The sequence below is a fragment of the Rhinolophus sinicus genome, chromosome 16, assembly GCF_057876585.1.
Source record: "Rhinolophus sinicus isolate RSI-liver-muscle chromosome 16, RSI-T2T, whole genome shotgun sequence".
Classification (NCBI taxonomy): Eukaryota; Metazoa; Chordata; class Mammalia; order Chiroptera; family Rhinolophidae; genus Rhinolophus; species Rhinolophus sinicus.
In genome coordinates, this window is record NC_142516.1 from 119,357,736 (window position 1) to 119,381,028 (window position 23,293).

Below are 23,293 nucleotides of genomic sequence, written 5' to 3' on the forward strand. Positions count from 1 at the left end.
TTAGCTTAATACATATTTAAATCCATCCTGTGTAGTGTTCCTGGAGGAGCTAGAGACTATTTATTAGACAGTGTAAGTGTAAGGCTGTTTTCAGATAACTTCTACAGAGAAAACTACTTCTGGGACTGGAATATAAAAAATAAGGATAACAAGTCTTAATTTGGAGTTGAAGTGAAGGGAAAGACCATGCTCACAGCACAGCCCACGTTTGAGGTGGATTCCTCACACATTTCATCACCTACAAGTAGTTAACTAATGGAAGTAGTTAACTCTGGAAGAGATTACCAAAATAATAAAAAGAGACCAATACAGTTGGGAAAAAAAAACATCAGGCAGAGGACCTGAATAGAAGTTTTTCCAAAGAGGACATACAGATAGCCAATAGACATATGAAAAGATGCTCAATGTCAGTAATCATCAGAGAAATGAAAATTAAAATCACAATGAAAATTAAAATCACAATGAAAATTAAAATCACCTCCCACCTCTCAGAATGGTTATCATCAATAAATCAACAAATAAGTGTCGTGGAGGCTAAGATGTGCAGAAAAGGGTACCCTTGTGCACTGTTGGTATGATTGCAAATTGGTGCAGCCACTGTGGAAAACAGTATGGAGGTTCCTCAAAAAATTAAAAATATAAGTACTTATGACCGAGCAATTCCACTTCTGGGTATTCATCCAAGGAAATCCAAAACACGAATTCAAAAATATATATGGACCTCTATGATTATTGCAGTGTTATTTACAATAGCCAAGATATAGAAGCAACTTAAGTGTCCATCGATAGATGATTGGGTAAAGAAGTGATACATATACACACTGGAATATTACTTAGGCATTAAACAGAACGAAATCTTAACATTTGCAACAACGTGGATGGACCTGGAGGGTATTATGCTCAGTGAAATAAGTCAGACAGAGAAAGACAAGTACAATATGATTCCTCTTATATACGAAATCTAAAAAATAAAGTCAATGAACAAAGAAAACACAAACAAATTCATATATAAAGAGAACACACTTATGGCTGCCAAGAGGGAGGGAAGTTAGGGGGCTGGATGAAAAAGGTGAAGGGATTAAAAAGTACAAATTGGTAGTTCCAAAACAGTCATGGGGATATAAAATATAGCATAGGGAATATAGTCAATAATATTGTAATAGCTATGTATGGTGTCAGGTGGTTAGTAGATTTACCGGGGGAAATCACTTCTTAAGTTTTATAAAACTAATATAATATTGAATGTCAACTATAATTGAAAAATTTTAAAAATAAAATAAAAAGTCCTGGTTCAAACAATAAATATACTGGGCAGTGTTCTCATTTTAGAAAATAATATTCTTCCACATCGACTTTATTACATTAGAACTTTATTAGAAAAAGATATTGCATTGTAAAATCTAATAGAAAAATGGAGACGTGAATAATCTTTGATTAAAATATATTTCATTATAATTATATTTTACACTAATGATATATTTTATTTCTAAGAGCTTAGAAGGAAAATATATAAGGAAATATATACCCTAATTATTCCTAAGTGTGTACTTTTACTTTTTGCAGTAGTATCTAAATTAATTTAGTGAACACATTATTTTTTGGGTACAAAGCTATGCATCACTCAACCTTAGAAATATTTTCTCCAAATTTCTTAACTAAACAAATGTCATTAGTAAGAACAGTTTGAGAGCTTTCTCACTCCCAAATCATTTTAAGTGTTTCATTGGCATGAACTTAAGCTTATGTGTAAAGCAGGGGCCATGCCCTCAACCTAAGAAGAATACAATGATCCATGATAAAGACATAATACAAGAGCAGTGTTTTCATTCTATAAAAATATCAATGCAGACAGGCCCCTAGGCTTAAACGTGTCATGTTTCAGAATAGACTGCATAAATTGAAATTTGGATTGCATAGTTTGCTCTGTGCATTTTCCCATTGCCCTCAATCATACTCCTTCTACAGCTTTCCTACACTGTGAAAAAAGTGTAAGTACCCAAATACCAGTTAGTACTATCCCCGCTAAAAATGTACGTTGTATGTGTTTAAGGTTAGAATTAATTGCTAATGTTATGAATAAGAAGAGTTGCCTCAGGCATCCCTGGGACAACAGATTAGCTTTTTTAGAATCCAGGGACTAACACATAAAAGAGAAACCCAGCCCTGGTGGAAGGTGGAGGCCATCTCACAAAAATATTTGTTTCATATTTTCAATGGTTTATCTGTGACAATATGAGTATATATCCGACCTGGGGGTCATTTCACAACATTGTTGTCCTCCCCAAATATAAAACATACTAAAATGTGTACCTAAGTAAAGAAAAATGCAGAGGACTCTCTAGTCTCTGCACACACGGTGATTCATCTGCAGTCTGTTGGGAGTAAAGATGGGTGTGATAATCCTGTGTGGCCACTGAGCTCTTCATACTGACTCCCACATATTCTGTCTGCCAGCTCAAAAATTCTACCTAAGTTTTGGTACACCAGACTTGGCACCCTCATTTATCCTTTCTCCCTGCAAATTGAACATTTACGTCTACCACCCAGTATTCTTAAGATGAGCATAAATAAGTTTTAAATTTTCAGAAATTACCACATTGAATATTTTGGGAATCTAACGGAAATCTGCAGCTCTGTTCTACTTACTATTGAATCCTCTGCCCAGAGGAAGGATATAACCACAGAATACTAAATCATATTTCCCTTGATCCCCAAATATGACAAACACAGTGATTGAAAAACCTCAATGGATATCTACTTCTGTCACTTATAGGAATTTTCTTAACATCTTTTTCAAAGTTTACTATTTAACTATAAAAATTCAACGGGTACATAGGAAATATTAACAATAGCATTTATTTTTAAACTTTATTCTTAACATTTTTTCATTTATTATAACACCCCTTATGTTGTAGTTTTCAGCTTCTACAAATGAAGCAATAAATCTTAAATATAGATTTTAACATGATTAATTTGTTCCATGTTGAAATAGAGAAAAAAATATCTGTTTTAAGATTTCGTTTTTTTCTTCTCTCCTTCCTAACTCCTTCCTTCCCCCTTCCTTCCCTCCCTCCCTCCCTCCCTCCCTCCCTCCCTCCCTCCCTTCCTTCCTTCCTTCCTTCCTTCTTTTGCTCCTTCCTTCCTTCCTTCCTTCCTTCCTTCCTTCCTTCCTTCCTTCCTTCCTTCCTTCTTTCCTTGCATCTTCCTTCCTATCTTTCTTTCCTTTCTTTTTCTCCCTCCCTTCTTTTCTTTTTTCATCCTTCCTATCAGAGTTACTGAAAAGGTCAAGTAGCTTTTTAGACACAATACATTCCTGTCAAATCCGTATAAAACAGAAACTGCAGCCGATCCCCTAGTTCACAATTTAGTAGGATTATCACCATTCTCCCTACTTGGAAATTTGCTGAAAGGGAATGCATACACTGCATCTATAAATGCTCATGTCATAAAAAAGAAACAACAATGAATTTAGGAAATGGCCATAAAAGTCTACTCTCTCTTGTCTAGGATTCAGGGACAAGTTATAAATGTTAGATGCTCAAAGTGATGATTATCACTCCCTCAACTTCCTGCTGTCATTGTGATCCAAAGTAAAATTAATGTTAAACTATAAAATAAGAAAAAAGGAAGCCATCCACGTTCAGGTTTGTTTTTGTTTTTGTTTTTCATGACGTCTGTTTCAATGTGCTTTGTATTTTGGGTATATGCGTAGATGTTCCTTCAAAAAGTATCTTGTTTTTGTAATGGTTACCCTTGTATGCTGGTGTGTGGAGTCCATCTGTTGGGTCACCATTTTTTCAACCTCACTGGTTGCTAGGGGAAGAGTTGGTTCATTAGGATTCTCTGTCTCCTCCCAGATAAACCACTTCTTCATTGCCCAGTATTATCCTTTGTGGGTTTAAACATATCTGTAGACCAATCAGCACATGCTTATTAAACACTGAACACAACTGTAATATGTACTACACGCAGGCCAAAAATAAAGATTAAAAAATACATTTCTTTTAGATTTTTCTAAGCTTCTGAAATGATGAAGGGCCATGGAAAAATCAAACATATTGTTAACAGTTCAAGGACAGACAAATAAGTCAAGTCAAAAATTAATATGAGAGGCTCCTGGATGTAAAACTCACTCTGGATTCTGTTTCTCATGGAGAAATTCAGAATTGATCCATCTTGAAACATAATTAAGGTGTTTTATAGGCAAAGAAAAATGGGCCAAATGTTCATGGTATCTAAAAAGTATGGGCAAAGAGAATGTATAAATCATATTTGAAGGCTGGTAAATGATTAGCTGAAGTGAAGGCTTTAATAGGTGGAGAGTGGGAGATAAGTATATTAAATAGGTTAGTTCACATTATAAAGAACCTTAAGTACACTGCCAGCAAATTTTGTATAAATGAGGAACCACTGAGATCTTTTAGCAAGAGAATGACAGGATTAAAGTAATGTTTCCCAATTGGCTTGGAAGCAATGTGCAGTGCATACTGGAGTCGGGAGAAAGGGCTATTGTATCATCCTCATAATTTAGTATTCTCTATATTATAATGCTTTGGAAAAAGTCAAAAGTTTCCCTTAGATATACCACTTGATAGTGTGAGAGCTCCATATCTCATCTATCATGACATTATACTTCTCATCATGAACTCTTGACAGCAGACAGCAGATCAGGAAGCTTTCCCCAAAGCTATTCCACACGTTCACAACTCATCCATCTCTGAACAATCAGCCACACCCAGAACATTACATGTTTGTCCAAGAATAAAGACTGGAAATTCCAAGCTGCTTTCATTTTTAACTTAACCTTGAGTTATGTGAAGATGTCCTTGATCTATAAGAAGTTTTCATACCGTGACTGTTTCCTTTCTGGTGTTAACAATGTTAATTTTCATCAGTGTTTTTAAAAGGTATTACTTTCTGCTCTGTATTATTATAGAAGCCAGTAACTTTATGTGTTTCTCAAATTCATTCCACTTGGCTTTCAAATAACAATCAATTACAAATACATATGTATATATTTGTATGTGTATGGATAAAAAAAATTAAAGCTACTATTCTTCTCTCAATTAGGTTGTCTATAATTTTAAGAAGATTTTAGCCCTCTATGAGTTGTTCATAGTCTCACTGAATGATGTTACATAGTTAATGAAAGCTGTTAACTGACCTCAAATTTTGGTTCCTCATCCACCTAGGGACCCAACTTCACTTATTTTTAAGTGTGCCTGGAAGTTGTACGGTGTCATGGAACTGAGTTTGGAATAGAATGTGATTAGAAGTAATAAGTGATATTTGAGCCTAATCCTCAAAATTCTCATGTATATTTGCCATGTTCTTCACCCCTAGGAAGAGCTGGAATGGAGACAATAACAGAATCTTTTAAAACCAATATCCCTAGTGATTTAGAGGAGATAAATCGTCCCATCGGTGTGTCCACCTGTCCACTGTTGGTACATGAGTAAGAAATTGGCTTCTATTACAGAAGTTCTATTCTATTCTATTCTATTCTATTCTATTCTATTCTATTCTATTCTATTCTATTCTATTCTATTCTATTCTATTCTATTCTATTCTATTCTATTCTATTCTATTCTATCCTATCCTATCCTATCCTATCCTATCCTATCCTATCCTATCCTATCCTACCCTATCTATCCTATCCAGGACCATTACATATTTCGAGAACTATTTGTTATATAGTAGTTAGTTGATCATAACTATACACAATGAACATTTGGTTTGTTCTCTTGTGAATAACACAAAAATGGTTTTAAAGAGATGTAAATCCATGAAAAGTTAATTATTTATTTACTTATTTATTTATTGGGGTGACAATTAAAAAGTTAATTTTTAATAAATTTTGTGATCAGCAAAGCTTGAAAAAATAGAAATTAAAGGAAGTTCTGGATACATGTTTATTTAAACATATGGCATATATACAACATAGTTAGGCATAGCTAGATGACTAATCACTGTCAAGGATTCTTAATATGTTTGGTTGAAAATAACTTTAAAATATTTATGTATCATCAATCTCATTTTTATGATTCTTATCACTATATTTTCTGGAACCTAAGGAAATTCTATGAGTAAAAAATTTATTACCATATATACAGGCAAAAATATTTTGAAGAAACTTTCTTAACCATGGTTTTCAAATATATTTTCATATATATAGAATATATATGAAAATATATATGAAATATATATTTATATGTATATTTATATACATATACCCCTCCACTTCTTAGGAGGAGAGCTATTTTGTTATTTGACCAGGACTGCTTTCACTACATAAAGAACATGTTGTGTTTGCCACATAGCTACTTAATTAGTAAGTACCCTTTCTAAATTCTTTTTAAAAAAATGTCCATGTTGAAGGAATAGTTAGAACTGGAGCAGATTTCAAAGATACCTCTATCTCTTTAAATATTAACATAAAACTGTAAGTAGTGTTACATGATGTTCTATTCCCAATGCAGTCATTACATTTCATTAAGCACCTATTTGGTAACTATCTGATAGCTTTCGCAGAGTGCTTTAATCGTCTTTAAAACATACATATTCTCTTCCTTTTTTTTTTTTTTTTTTTGTGCACAGGTGATGAACATGATGTAGCGTGGACTATTTGTTCAGAGAGAATCTAATAATATCTTTTCTAACGCATCTTATATGGCAACAAAAAATTAGAACTAGCCTCACTTAAATGGGATTTTTGTTGTTGCTGGTGGTTTTGTTTTATTTTGTTTGGGTTAGAAATTAGAGATCAAAGATGATGAATTCAATGATCAGCAGGATTTTGGGATCCTTACTTAGGTGCACAAGGCCAATGTGTAAAATTACATTTTGGAGTAGTGTCCAAATAACATTTTAATATTAATTATGACAGTAATAATAGTCTCAACATACGCTGGATTCTAAGATTTTAATGATAAGCTCCATTGAATGACTTTTAATATTATTTATTTATTTATTTATTTTGATTGGACTTTGTCTCAAGGATTTTACTCTGGTTTCTCTGGGATTTATTTCATCTTACATGAGAGATGTTTCACATGCAACCTTAGGGAATTTTCTTTTTCTTGCTATTATATCTTCTTTGTACTAATATTGATTATACAAGTGATTCAACTAAATTTAACTAGTAATTCTGTCATATTTCTTTACATATTGCTGAAGACACATCTGTAACACATTGTTCAAAATGAATTGCCAAACTCTAACAGTGAATTCATCTTAAATGTAACATGCAATATCGCTATTCACATCACTTGAATCATTTTAATAGATTATTGTACACAGTATCATCAGTATCCAATCTAAACCACTTGTTGATATTTGATTCTAAAGCATAAAAAAAATGTGAGCACAACTAAGCAATAAATCATTCAGTCATCACTGTGATTCCAGCATTCAGTGCCTAACAATACAAATGTAATTATTCTTCTTCAGCCCAGTATTCCTGAAAATAAATGTGAATTTCCTATTTCTTCATTCTTTTTATTTCAATGTTAAACATTATTCAGTATTGTCATTTAAAAAATAGAAGAAAATGCAAAAAACATTTTAAATCTTTGTTGAGGTTATATGTTAGGAGAGAGATTTTAGATGACAACATGGACTAAAATCATCTTGGAAAAATGTAATATGTTGTTGCAATTAAACAAAAGCATTATTTTTATAATTATTATTTCTACAAATAATTCACAACATAGATTAGACTCTATAAAGAAATTAACTGGTAATCTATTTTTTTCATTTTTATTTATCTTAGATTTTTAAATTTACTACATACTGAATTATATTTATTAAATGTCAGGCTTTAAATGCTTCTATGTGCAGTTCATATTTTAATTTTTTAAATCCTCACAGCAACTCTTTGGTATAAGTAGTATGATTACCCAAATGTTAATGTGAGAAATCTAAGTAGTGTGAGATTGCTTAACATGCTTCAGAGCACACACCATTAAATAGCTAAGTCAGGATTCAGACACAGACAGTTTTAGCAGGCTTTGGGCTTAAATTTGGGTGTTGTGCTGTCTCTTCACACATTCAAACTGTAATTCTATCTTCATAAATAATAAAAACAAACAAACAAACAAATAAATAAATATCATTGTACTATTATTAGCTCTGGTTTCTCTACTTTCTTTCCAGCTGGCAGCTTTCCTCACTATTTTTCCTAAAAAAACAAATCAAGCATAATCCAAGAAAATTTTCCTTCCAGTCTCACAATCAGACTTAATTTTCACTGTTTTTTTTTTTTTTTTTTTTTTTTTTTGCAAATGAAGGCTTTTTTATTGAATGATTGATCTATGTACTGAAGAATGGCAACGAGAGCTGAGTTTCAGTCCAGGTCACTATGTACAGGTAAGAAAGGTGGAGCTTTATTTCTTGGACTCTTCTTTGGACAGAGTTTTATTGATTTCTTCCTTCTTGGCCTGGAGCTGCTCTTCACCACGCTTGCATGCTTCCTTGGTCTTAGACCTACGAGTCTCAGCCTGGTTAGCAAGAAGCTTCTTGCGAGCCTTGTCGGCCTTCAGCTTGTGAATGTGTTCCATGAGAATGGGCTACTTTCTGAACACATTACCCTTCACTTTCAGATACAGGTTGCACATGTGGCGGTCAGTGTTCTTAGATTCACGGTATCACCTGAGCAGTTGGTGGAGCACTCTCATCCAGGTTACCTTCTCAGGCATTCGAGCATTGGCAGTACTCTTTCGCTTACCTATGAGTATGCCCATATGCCTGTCCTTCCTGCAGACCAAGGTGGTTTTCTGGCATCGACCTTGGACATAGATGATCACAGGCTTCTGGATGATCAGCTCATCTTTGATCAGCTTCCAAATCTGCTGATGGTGTCCAACCAGACCTTCTTTTTGCCACAGCAGAGGACCCTGGAGGCAAGCCTCTTCTGAAGTCTGAGCATATTAATGGCTGTGGAGGGAAAGGTATTTATTTGTTCCTTGTTTTTCATATTTATTTGCTTTTAAAACTTTTCTAATTGTGGTAGAGTGCACATAATATAAAATTTACCATCTTAACTATTTTTATGTGTACACTTCAGTGGTATTAAGTACATTAATACTGCTGTACAACCAAACTCCAGAAATATTTTTCTCTTGCGAAATCAATTTTTTGTATTTCTCCCTCACCCCAACCCATGGCAACCTCCATTCCACTTTCTGTCTCTATGAATTTGACTAATCTAGGTACCTTATATAAGTGAAATCACACAGTGTTTGTCTTTTTATGACTTACTTATTTTACTTAGTGCGTCAAGGATCATGCATTGTTGGTTCATCCATAATATCAGAATTTCCTTCCTTTTTAAGGCTGAATAATATTCCATTGCATGTATATATCATATTTTGTTTATCAATTTATTCCTTGATGGACACTTGGGTTGCTTATCACTATTTGTTTTTTAAAGAATGTTTACATGCTTTATGTCGCAGCTGATTCCTGAAAAGCTCCTGGAACACAGAATTTCACCACTAATTATATGTCCCCAAATTGGAGTTTCACAGTACATTGGATAATCTGGGGTGAATGAGAATTGAGATTTCTATAATTACAGACATTTAGTAATCATTTTAAAAGTTAAATGCATGCTTTAAAGTTTGAAAAAAGAGAGGTGGCCGGTTAGCTCAGTTGGTTAGAACATGGTGCTAATAACATCAAGGTTGCCGGTTCAATCCCCACATGGGCCACTGTGAGCTGTGCCCTCCTTAAAAATAAATAAATAAATAAATAAATAAATAAATAAATAAATATAAAATGAAAAAGATTTGAAAACAGAAAAGGAAATCATGTCACCTTTCAGATAATTTATCAATAATAATTCCATTACATATTTTCTGTAATGAAATATAACAAAGAAAGCCACATAAGCCATAGATGGACTTCTTAGTTTTGAAACTAAATGGGAGTAGGGGGAGCTGAAGTTAAAGTTCTGTAAATCCCCAAGCTAAATAAGTTGGAATAAATGTGTAAATCTCTATTTTCTCACTTGGAAAGGAGGTTAGACTAGACTCATTTTGGCTCTCTTACTTCATAAATCACCATTGGTCATTCACTTGCCTAAAGTACACATAAGTTGAGGTTTTTAAGTGTTTCTTAAGAGTGCTGAAACTCACCTAACATCTGTTCTCTGGGAGAACAAATTTTGATTTGACAAAACAAAGTTCTAAACCAACGAGAATTTCTGCAATGTAAGTTTGCATTTAGAGAATAAATATATGCAGACAAAACATATGAAGCAATGATTAGAAAATGAAAAGTCAGAGTGATGTCATAGGAATGGCAACAGCGGGGCGCACTTTTTGAGTTCTCCTCCAGATCTTATCACAAACGGGACATCTCTAACCCATCAAAGGACTCTCTGCTCATCACGCAGCACAGCTAAGAGACTCGTGCAAGGATTACTTGAAGGTGGGCAAATTGGGTGAGCAGGGGAAGAGGGAAGGGAGCGTAGTGGAGACGCGGCCTGCATCTGCGGCGGTGGAAATGCGGCCGATATCCGCAGCTGCAGAGACGCAGGGGATCCCAGGATGGAACAGAGAACACAAAAGCCAGGAGGTGGGCTCTTTCCCTGCATCCCACAGCTGATCTCTCCCGCCGAGGGGGCAGCATATGCAGCATATGAAGCAATAACCTCAGCTGATACCTCCAGTTAGGCCCTAGGACGGACAAAGGACACAAATTCCATACCTGGGCCCCTCTCCCCCCCCACCCCCCTTCCAATCCTACCCCCACCCTTCCAGAGACTTAAACTGGCCGCTGAACTGAGGAGTAGTGTCAGATTACAGAGGAGCCTTAGTGCTCATGCTCTGGGAAGACTGGCGTGCAACTTGGACCCAGGGAAGAGGCTGGGAAGAGTGTGGTTTTTGCTGGGCTAGGAGATAAGAGACTCCTCCACCCCCAGCCACCACCTTTTCTGGCCTGTGGGAAGAGTGTGACATGGCTGGGCTGGGAGAGATAAGACCCCTCCATCCCCAACCCCCACCCTTTCTGGCCTGCCTAGGGCAGGGCAATTACAACTGCAGAGGCACTCCCAGGAATCAGCAGTAAGCGGCAGATGCAGCTCCAGGCTTTCAGCAGCTCAGAAATCTCCGGCCTGCCACACACACACACACACACACACACACACACACGGAAGAAGTGCCCTAAGACTCAGGAGAACTGGACACAGGGCTGGTGGTGCTACTCTCAGTGCACATATATGCAGGCAAGGGCAGACACTGCACTGACTTTGTAGAAACTACCATCCAGACCCCTCAGCCCTACGCATCTAAATTTACAGTCCCAATGTCACTCTGGGCACGAGGTGACCGGCTCTGCCTGCACAATACACAGGGGACTCTTTGGTACAGCAGAGGACAACCTGGAGATTACTTGGTGGGCTTAAGCCAAGACTGGCACTGGTTTTGTTTTGTTTTGTTTTGTCTTTATATCTTTGATATCTTTGCCTGTGTTGACTGGGGGTTGTCGTTTGTTTTTACATGTGAATGTGTTTGATTTTTTTTTTTTGCTGTTGTTGTTGTTGTTGTGCTTGGTGATTTGCTTTGTTCTGAAATTGCCCTAGCAGAGCCCAGCTTAAGAGGCATAAGATTCAACATACCCAGAGGCAACTCCACACCAAACCAGAGTACTACCGGGTTTGACCTACAAATGACACACCCAGAGGGGATTCTCTACAGGCACAAGAGCCCATAGAGGCCAAACCACATTTAAGTGGTCAACTCTCAAGCAGCAGAATACCCTGTGGTGGGCAGAGCCAAGTCTCAAAACTAGTCAGCCAAGGAGTTAACACCACCTAGTCACAAGCGAAAAGCAATTAAAGATCTTCTTTAACAGGACAATATACACAACACACAAGAGTCACCTTTGGAGCACATGCAGAGGAGAAGAATGAAGTAGTGCAAGTCAAATATAAAGGACACATACTACATAAGATAACCCAGCAAGAACTAAGAACTCTAGGGGATCTACCTAAAACATCAAAGCAAACACAGAGAGTCAGCCAGAAAGGGGAAAAAAGGAAACATGTCCCAAACAAAACAACAGAAGAAATCTCCAGAAATGGAACCAAATGAAACAGAGATAATCAACCTATGAGATACAGAGTTCAGAACACTGATGATAAGAATGTTTACGGAGCTTAGAGACAACATAAAGAAGGATGTAGAAATCATAATGAACAACCAGTTAGAACTAAAGAACACAATTACTGAAGTAAAGAACTCACTTGAAGGAATTAACAACAGGTTAGATGAAGCAGAGGATCGAATCAGCGACTTAGAAGACAAGTTAGCAGAGATCACCCAAACAGAACAACAGAAAGAAAAAAGAATAAAGAACAATGAAGATGGTTTAAGAGACCAATGGGATAACATCAAGGGCAATAACATGCACATCATAGGAATACCAGAAGGTGAAGAGAGGAAGCAAGGGATTGAGAACATATTTGAAGTAATAATGTCCGAAAACTTCCCTAACCTGATGAAGGAAATAAACATACAAGCCCAGGAAGTGCAGAGTGTTCCAACTAGGATAAACCCAAACAGGTCCACACCAAGACACATTGTAGTTAAAATGGCAAAGGTTAAAGATAAAGAGAGAATCCTAAAAGCAGCAAGAGAAAGACAGAGCATTACATACAAGGGAACTCCCATAAGACTATCAAATGACTTTTCTGCAGAAACATTGAAGGCCAGGAAGGACTGGCAGGAGATACTCAAAGTGATGGAAAACAAAGGCCTACAACCTAGATTGCTTTATCCAGCAAGGCTATCATTTAAAATTGATGGAGAGATAAAGAGCTTCCAAGAAAAGAATAAGCTAAAGGAATGTATTACCACCAAGCCAGCATTGCAAGAAATACTAAAAGGACTTCTGTAAATAGAAGAAAGATGAAAACTAACTACAAATTTAAAAATGGCAATAACTATGTACCTATCAATAATAACTTTAAATGTAAACGGATTAAATGCTCCAATCAAGAGACACAGGGTGGCTGAGTGGATAAGAGAGCAAGACACTTGTATATGCTGTATACAAGAGACTCACCTCAGATCAAAAGACACACACAGGCTGAAAGTGAAGGGTTGGAGTAAGATATTTCATGCAAATGGAAATGAGAAAAAAGCTTGAGTTGCAATACTTATATCTGACAAAATAGACTTTAAAATGAAGAACATGTTAAAAGACAAAGATGGGCACTATATAATAATAAAGGGATCGATCTGACAAGAGGACATAACCCTAGTAAACATCTATGCACCCAACATAGGAGCACCTAAATATATAAAACAGATACTGACTGATATAAAGACAGAGATCAACAGTAACACTATCATAGTTGGGGACTTCAACACACACTGACAACAAGGGACAGGTCTTCCAGACAGAAAATCAATATGGAAACAACAGCCTTAAATAATACATTGGACCACTTGGATTTAATCAATATTTTCAGAGCATTTCAACCCAATGGAGAATGAACGTTCTTCTCAAGCGCACACGGAACATTTTCCAAGATAGACCACATGTTAGGCCACAAAACAAGTCTTGATAAATTTAAGAAAATTGAAATCATATCAATTGTCTTCTCTGACCACAGTGCTATGAAATTAGAAATGAACTACAGGAAAAAAACTGGAAGACACACAAATTCATGGAGGCTGAATAACATGTTACTAAATAATGAATGGGTCAAACAGGAGATCAAGGAAGAAATCAAAAGATATCTCGAGACAAACGAAAATGAAAATACGATGATCCAAAATCTATGGGATGCCGCAAAAGCAGTCCTAAGAGGGAAATTCATAGCATCGCAGGCCTACCTAAAGAAACAAGAAACATCACTAATCAACAGTTTATCTTCACACTTAAGGGATCTGGAAAAAGAACATCAAAATCAGCCTAAAGGGAGTACAAGGAAGGAGATAATAAAGATCAGAGTGGAGATAAATTAAATAGAAACCAGAAAAACAATACAAAAGATCAATGAATCCAAGAGTTGGTTCTTAGAGAAGATAAACAAAATTGACAAACCTTTAGCCAGACTCATTAAAAAAAAGAGAGAGAGGACCCAAATTAATAAAATCAGAAATGAAAGAGGAGAAGTGACAATAGACACCGCAGAAATACAAAAAACTTTAAGAAATTACTATGAGCAACTGTATGCCAACAAATTTGACAATCTGGAAGAAATGGGCAATTTTCAAGAGGTGTACAACCTTCCAAGGCTAACTTAAGAAGAAGCAGAAAACCTGAATAGACTGATTACTACCAGGGAAATTGAATCAGTAATCAACAATCTCCCAACAAACAAAAGCCCTGGACCAGATGGCTTTACAGGTGAATTTTACAAAATGTTCAGAAAAGAATTATCACCTATTCTCCTCAAGCTCTTCCAAAAAATCCAGAAGGAGGGAAGACTCCCAAACACTTTTTACGAAGCCACTATCACCCTAATCCCAAAATCAGACAAAGACACCACAAAAAAAGAAAACTACAGGCCAATATCGCTAATGAACATAGATGCAAAAATCCTCAACAAAATATTAGCGAAGAGAATTCAGCAATACATTAGAAAGATCATACACCATGATCAAGTGGTATTCATCCCTGGTATGCAAGGGTGGTTCAACATCCGCAAATCAATCAATGTGATTCACCACATTAACAAAATGAAAAAATAAAAATCACATGATCATATCAATAGATGCAGAAAAAGCATTTGATAAAATCCAGCCACCACTTATGATAAAAACCCTTAAGAAAGTGGGAGTAGAGGGATCATATCTTAACATAGTAAAGGCCATATATGATAAACCCACAGATAACATCATACTCAATCGGGAAAAGCTAAAACCATTCCCCTTAAGATCAGGAACAAGGCAAGATTGCCCACTTTCTCCACTTCTATTCAACATAGTTCTGGAAGTTCTAGCCACAGCAATCAGACAAGACAAAGAAATAAAAGGCATCCAAATCGGTAAGGAGGAAGCAAAATTGTCATTATATGCAGATGATATGATACTATATATAGAGAGAACCCTAAAGATTCCACCAAGAAACTATTAGAGCTGATAGATGAATTTAGTAAAGCAGCAGGATACAAAATTAATATTCAGAAATCAGTTGCATTTGTATATACCAATAATAAAACATCAGAAGGAGAAATTAAAAAAGCAATCCCATTTACAATTGCTCCAAAGACTATAACATACCTTGGAAAAAATTTAACCAAAGAAGTAAAAGATCAGTACTCAGAAAATTATAAGACAGTGAAGAAAAAAGTGAAAGAAGATACAAATAGATGGAAACACATACCATGTTCATAGATAGGAATAATTAATATAGTTAAAATGTCCATACTGCCTAAGGCAATATACATATTCAATACAATCCTATCAAACAACCAATGACGGTTTTCACAGAAATAGAACATATAATCCTAAAATTTATATGGGACCGTAAAAGACCCCGGATAGCCTCAGCAATCTTGAGAAATAAGAACAAAGTGGGAGGTATAACAATACTTGACATCAAATTATACAAGGCTACAGTAATCAAAACAGCATGGTACTGGCATAAAAACAGACACAGATCAATGGAACAGAATAGAGAGTCCAGAAATAAATCCATGCCTATATGGCCATTTAATCTACGATAATGAAAGCAAGAATGTACGGTGGGGTAAAGACAGTCAATTCAATAAATGATGCTGGGAAACCTGGACAGACACATGCAAAAAAAATGAAGCTGGATCACCTCCTTACACCATACACAAAAATAAATTCAAAATGGCTTAAAGACTTAAATTTAAGATCTGAAACCACAAAATTCCTAGAAGAAAACATAGGAAGAAACTTCACAGACATTACCCGGAGAAGATTTTTACTGATATATCCCCTCGCGCGAGGGAAGTAAGAGAAAAAATAAACATGTGGGATTACATCAAACTAAAAAGTTTTTTCACAGAAAAGGAAACTATCAATAAAACAAAAAGGGATCCTATTGAATGGGAAAAGATATTTGCCAATGATATATCTGATAAGGGGTTAATATCACAAATTTATGAAAAAGTCACTCAACTCAACTCCAAAAAAACAAACAACCCAATTACAAAATGGGCAGAGGACATGAAGAGACATTTTTCTAAAAAGGACATACAGGTGGCAAACAGACATATGAAGAAATGCTCAACCTCACTAACCATCAGAGAAATGCAAATAGAAACCACAATGAGATACCACCTCACCCCAGTCAAAATGGCTATCATCAATAAATCAACAAACAACAAGTGCTGGTGCAGATGTGGAGAAAAGGGAACACTTGTGCACTGTTGGTGGGATTGCAGATTGGTGCAGCCACTATGGAAAACAGTATGGAGGTATCTCAAAAATCTGAAAATGGAACTACCTTATGATCCAGAAATTCCACTCCTAGATATCTATCCAGAGAAATCCACAACTCCAATTCAAAAATCTTTATGCACGCCTATGTTTATTGCAGCACTATACACAATAGCCAAGACATGGAAACAACCGAAATGCCCATCGGTAGGTGACTGGATTAAGAAATTGTGGTACATTTATACAATGGAGTATTACACAGCCATAAAGAAGAAAGAAATCTTACCATTTGCATCAACATGGATGGACCTAGAGAACATTATGCTAAGTGAAATAAGTCAGACAGAGAAATACAAATACAATATGATCTCACTTATATGTGGAATCTAAAGAAAAAATAAGTGAATGAACTAATCAGAAACAGTTTTGGAGACAACTGAGGGTTGCTAGATGGGCAGGGGGGTGGGGATAAGGGGGAAGGTGAGGGGATTAGAAAACAGTCAGTAACCACAAGATGGCCACGGGGTTTTGAAAATTAATTTGGGGAATGTAATCAATAATGTTGTAAAGATGTTGTAGGGTATCCAATGGACATGTGTCCCATTTGGGAGACCACCTCAGGGATGATGTAGATGCCTGATCACTGCACTGTACACCTGAAGCTGAACAATAATGAATGCCAACTATAATTTTATATGTGTGTGTGTGTGTGTGTGTGTGTGTGTGTGTGTGTGTGTATGTATATACTTGCAAGAAGCGGAGTACAGCATTAGGAATAGAGACAGTGGAAATGTAATGGCTCTGTGCGATGTCAGAGGGATAGTGGATGGGGGGAGAGGGATTCACACAGTGTGAGGGATATAAATGATAAACGTCTTAAGTACTACTTTGTCTTGTGCACCTGAAACTAATAAAAAAAAATATCTATCACCACACACACAAAACAAGAAAATGAAAAGTCATATTGATGCACCTCAGTGTAAAAGGGCACATCCTCCAACTTAACAGAAAAGCCTATATTTAAGTCTAGCCCCACCTCTGCTTAGTCAGCACTCCTTTCCCTGGGCATCCCTTCTTCAAAGGCCACATATATATATACTTTGGACACAGACTCTGGGTCATATTTTTTTCTATAATTTTAGACTTTATTTTCAAACGGGAATTTTCAAAGAGGCAACTTGCAGTATGCTTTTGAAAAGTTCTAAAGGTTAGGTGCAGTATCAAAGAATTTTAAAGCCTGGGGGCCTCTCAGTTGTCCCAAAGTATCTATTCACCATGAGCCTATTCTTGACCCCAGGGCTTCAACTAAATATATTGCATGTAAAAAGTAATTTATTTTCTTAGCTTTATCTTCCTAGGACCTAGTGAAATATCTATAGAGTATTTCCAAGAAACTCATTCTCTTCTCTTATGTCCTCCAGTTTCCGATTTTCGTTTGTGTTACTCCTTGCAGTACAGAGATAATAGCTTCAAAATTGGAAACTCGCAAAACGCTTCTTCCAAAATCACCTTTCGTTAGTCCGGTTTATACCAAGTTCATAAGAACAGACCAGACTCGCATGCATTGTGTGCATGTCAGCAATATTTCTAGTCTACTTGGTTAACCCAGTGAGATCAAATCTGAAAGAACATCAAGTTGTCTCGCAAGTGAAAAAAGTAAGTGTAGCTGAGCCCACATTTCCTGTGTATTGAAGGGCTTTTATGCTACTTGTGGATCTCTAGCAAATACTTTATGAGTATTTAGGGACTGTATTTGTGTTTCAAATCCATTTATATTACTAAGTGTACTGTTTAAATTCAAATGTTATCAAGCAGTATTTCAGGACTATAGAGTGAAATTGTCATTTCTCAAAGCATAGACTTCATCTCACCAAATCTGACTTTTATTCGTGCTGCTGCTTCTCTTCGAAATGACTCTCATTTTTCCTCCCTGGATTTCTGTGGCTCTCCCTGTTCAAAATCAATCTTATAAAAGGGAAACAATTTTAAATACATTTCTAGGTGTTCACCTGCCTCCCATCCTGCTATTTTCCTGGATGACTTTCATTGGGCTTCATCGTTAAAGAATTATCTTAGTTATTGTCTCCTTGCTCAGACATTGCACAAGTGAGGATGAAATTGTAGCAGGGCTTTTACTGAAAGTCAGTATTCTCTCAACCCATTTGCACAATGACCCAACATCTGCAATATAATAGAGTCAAACACTGTAAAAACCAGGATTGTGACCAATATTGCAGAATCTATATGCCCTTTCTGCCCAAACCAGGATCTCCTTAGAGAGGTTCCCCCAAACACAGCCTTATTTCACCACTGAATCCATGCATGGGATCTATGATCATAAAATGTCCGAATGGACAAGTTCCCAAATGTAATAAATATTTATCTTTTGGTTATCACAGTGAGGGAAACTGCCTTACCTTATTCTATCTTCCATGGTGCTAAGGATCAAAGATTTTTTAGGAAGCCAGCCTAGCTTCCTGCAGTGCCTTTACAAATGAAGTCCTAATTAAAGGTGGTCCTGAAATAATTCAGTATCTACTTGAACTAAAGGCAGTTTCAGTCACCATCAGGAAGAGAGAATCCAACTGGCCTGGAGGTTAATGCACTGGGCTGATTTTAAGGCCTGCCTATTGGTGGAAGTATTACTACTGCACAATTTATTTATTTATTTTTTTTGTAGTGATTTAGCCAGTGGATCATCAGAAATCACTTAAAGAGTACTTTGAGTGACAGTACCTCCAATTAGTCTGTGTAATCAACAAACATTTCCTGAATGCTGAGTAGGTGTGTAACACTGTGCTGGGCTTGCCATTAGCTCTTTCCACCTACAGGCATTTCCAAAACAAAGCCTCACTGACTGATGATGCCCCCAGGAAGGAACAAACATTTTAGCTCCTGTGTTCATGGCAGATAGATACTACATTCCCGCAGGGGTCTCTGAGTGTCCTCATTTTGCTATATGACAATGACAGCCATGTTTTTCTTTTCCCTTCTGACTAAAGATATAATTCCATCTATAAGTGAACAAAAATGAGGGAAAGCTCATTAGCAAATATGATTTAAAATAATTGCTTTTATACAAGACACTTTCCACAAAATTATAATCATTGCAAAGAACACAGATTTAACCTTAATATATTCAATTGTAGCATGAGCTAAATTAAGAACCAATGCAGTTTTAATTGCTTAAGAAAAGAAAAATGAAGAGAGAGAGTGCTGCTTCAGATTAAATGATGGATATAATCTTACAAATGTTGCTAACATCACAAAGGTGCCCTTAGGTTTTATTAGCAATCCTATTCTCATCAGTTTGAGGTATAACCTAATTCTTACTTGACCTCTTTCTATGTTGTTGGAAAAAAGATGAGAGAGAGAGAGAGAGAGAGAGAGAGAGAGAGAGAGAGAGAGAGAGAGAGAGAGAGAGAGAGAGAATATTGGTAAATTCAAAAATTTTTACAGAATACATACTTGAAAGTTTATATAAACTGCCAAGTCACTCAAACTTTTACAGATCTGACATTCTCTAGTAATGAAAGGAACACCGTTTACAGCAATTAATATATTAGGCATCAGTTAAGCTCCAAAGTTGTTACTATAACCTGAGAAGATGTTAGACTCCCCCACCATCCAGTTAAAAGGCCAACAAATAAATTACTACCTTAATATATTCACTGAAATGGCCTGTAAGAGTTAATAGTGTTCCCCAAGAGCCTATTTTACCTTCAGACCACCTTCATATATAAACAGAATCTAATTCAAGGTGAAAAGAGTCGGGCTGACAACATTACCTTACAGAGTGGGGGACACATAGTTTTATTTCTATATTGTTGACAAAGAACTGAGACACAAGAAGGAATTTTACTGTTAGTTGCACAGCAACAGTAATGATACAGCCAATGCTACTAGGAGGCTTCGTATTAATTTGACTCTAAAAGTAATATTCAATTACCCTTAAGATAAGTGTACATTGATGTTCCTGGACAAGATTTTTGATTACTAGTAGTTTGCATTCCTTGGCCTTAACATAACCCTGGTGGCTTATTGGCATAACAACAGATATCTTTATTCTTTTCTGCTATGTGATTTTTAAAACAATCACTGAAGAGAGGTTATTACATTTAGCTATTTTCAGTGAATTTAAGTATTGCTGAAGAAAAAAAAAGTAATGTAACAGAAGTTACAGAAAAATTAATCAGAGTCAAAATTCAAAGAAGGCACCAACTTCAGTGCTGGAATATTTTCTATAATGTAAAACTCAAAAACACTAAGGCATGAAGCTTGGTATTCACCTTGACCAACAAAACATAAGAACGGTTAGTTTATGTGTCTTTCCTTGATGACTTATAAAAAGAAACAGTCTCAGTCATTTTTGGGGGTGTGTGTTGCATCTTCCTACTAACAGATCATTCTGAGTTAAAAATTTTAAATAACAGCAACAGTAATGCCGGAAAAGATTCCAAATGTAGCTTTGTCTTAGAAAAGCAAACTATGCTATTTCATTAATGTTTTACTCCAAAGGAGATTTTAAAAATACAGTTGGCAGGATTGAAAAAATGCTGGAGCTGCACTTAAATAAAAGTGTGATTTTTGAAAACCACCACATAAATACAGGTAAACTTTATATTCATTCCTTACTGTTTGCTAACTATACAGAAAGGGAGTGTTTAAAAGCCCAACAACTCTCACGTCGCAGTTTCAATACTGTGCATTTCTCCAAGGATAAACAGAGACAATTAAGGTAATTATTGTTCGGGTCCTTTGGCAGCAGCGCACGTGTTTATTTTAAGCAATAGATGTTGAAAAGATGTTTAAAAATGCATAACTCTACCTGAACCACAGTTTCAAAAAGGAAAAAAAAAATCTGCGGCAGGATTTTTACAAGCCTGCAGCAGCCTTTCTTGCCCATGTAAATAGTTTCTCTGGTGAAGAGCTGAGTCATGTTTTTTTTTTTCAACAATCCTTTCTCATTAACTGAAAGAAAACAATACTTTTTTTCTTTTCTTTTCCAGAAGCCAATGCATTGAGTCTGTTAATTAGAGTGTCTATGGGTGGCATTTGAGACTCCACCAGGCCAAACATTCTAGATTGCGGGTAGCGTATCGTATTAACCCCAGTGAGAAGTCTCCAATAGGTCTTAGCATGCCAGCAACAACCCCCAGCCAATTTTGGATTGCAGAATGAGGAATTGAAGGACTATTAAACACTCTATAAAATGCTCACAACAGATCAGCATAAAGCCATACAGTGCAGGTGTTCCTGTAATTGGAAAAATGCTCTGTGTTCAATGGCCCCTCCAATTCACCTTCTTCTCAGGCACTCCTTTGGGTTTTACAAAAAGCAGTTCAGGAAACCTAAGTGCTGACTGGACTTTCTTGACTATTTAGGCATACACATTTTATGTAAAGTCAAGAGATTGGTTTTATTTTCCACCATCCTTTCCTTAAGGAGCTGGCATTCCAGTAAGGAAGATAGGCATCGCCAGCTCCTTCTATAAGTCCATTTGAAATCAAGGATTCCAGATGCATGAAATTTCACACATGAGGAATGAGGGGATATGGTATAAGAAGAATATATTACAGATGTTATAAACCCCTTTATTTCCAAAAGTATTTTACAACTTTGAGCTCAGTATATTTGCAGAGTAATCCATAGATTATCCAAAGAACATGATGGCATGCTTTATCTCAATATTTATAGCATATATTAGAATGTCTTAGATTGCTAAATGCGAACCTTAATTTCTGTTAGTTTTACAGAGGATATGCTAATAAAAATTGTTAAGAACCAGTGAAGAAAGACTATCTGTAGTGCATTATTGGCAGGTGCTTGCCACTTTGCACGTTCTCTCCTTTGCACTGTAAAACTTTGGGTGAGCCACACTCACTGATTGCTATAAAGAGAAACATCTTCTTGTCACTCTGCTTTTAGAGAAGTCTGCAATTTGGCTGCACTGCTAAATACAGTGCTATTTGTATATGAAAAAAAACTTTTTCCATTCTAAGTACCTTCCCCCCTCCCTTTTTCTGTTGCAGGTGATGAGTCTATGAAACAAGAAGCTGTTTTCTTGCACAGCTCTCTGGATGCACTTGTCTTCTCGATGGCTGAATACCCTGGTTATGCAGAAGGGCTACTCGTACAGAAATGGCTTTTTCCAAGAAAACACCTTAGCCCGAAAGAAGACTTCATTATTAGGAGACTTCTCACCAAATTAATTATTTGTGTTAGTTCAGGGTAATGATTCATATTCTATAATTTAAACATCACAGATTCTAAATATTAGAACCTGAGATGGAGAAGACCCATTCTAACCCTTCCCAACTTTCCTTTCTGGAGATAAGAGAGCAAAATCTGAGACCAAACTTGTGACTTGTCATAGTGATAATCAAGTATAAGCAGTGATAGAACTGAAAGTTAGTTAGCTATAAAGAAAATTAGAAAGAAAATAGAATTTTAAAATTCATTAGTTATATAATTAAAATGGATCTTTTAGAGAAGATGGAAAATTAGACGATCCCCACTCAATAGAACCAAAGTTAGACATAGCCATAGCCCTTCATGAGTACTTTGAATTCTCTTTATACATTATAAAATATGATAAATATGATAAAGAATGATGACAATACATTTGATTTTGATAATGAGGCTCCACATTGGGAACATTGTCTAGTTGTCTTTATGGAGTATTACGGTACGATCAAGAATTCTCTTTGTGTTACGTATTTTACTGGTTGATTTGGTGAAAATTAAACTTCAGTGCCTAAAATATTTTTCAAACAGACAGTTATTGAAAGGGTTCATCTACTTTGGTCATTCTTATCATTTACACATTACCTCCTGTACTGGTTATGTATCTGTCTATCTCATGGTGCTTTCCCAAATTACCTTTCATGAAGATGGCCCTTGGAGATCTCCTTCCAAACAAAGTTATG

At 36.1% G+C, this 23,293-nt stretch overlaps 1 pseudogene; it reads right to left on the reverse strand.

Moving 5' to 3' along the window:
- Positions 1-8,002: 8,002 nt before the first annotated feature.
- On the reverse strand, positions 8,003-8,926 carry LOC109434892 (large ribosomal subunit protein eL19 pseudogene; annotated as a pseudogene).
- Positions 8,927-23,293: the final 14,367 nt, after the last annotated feature.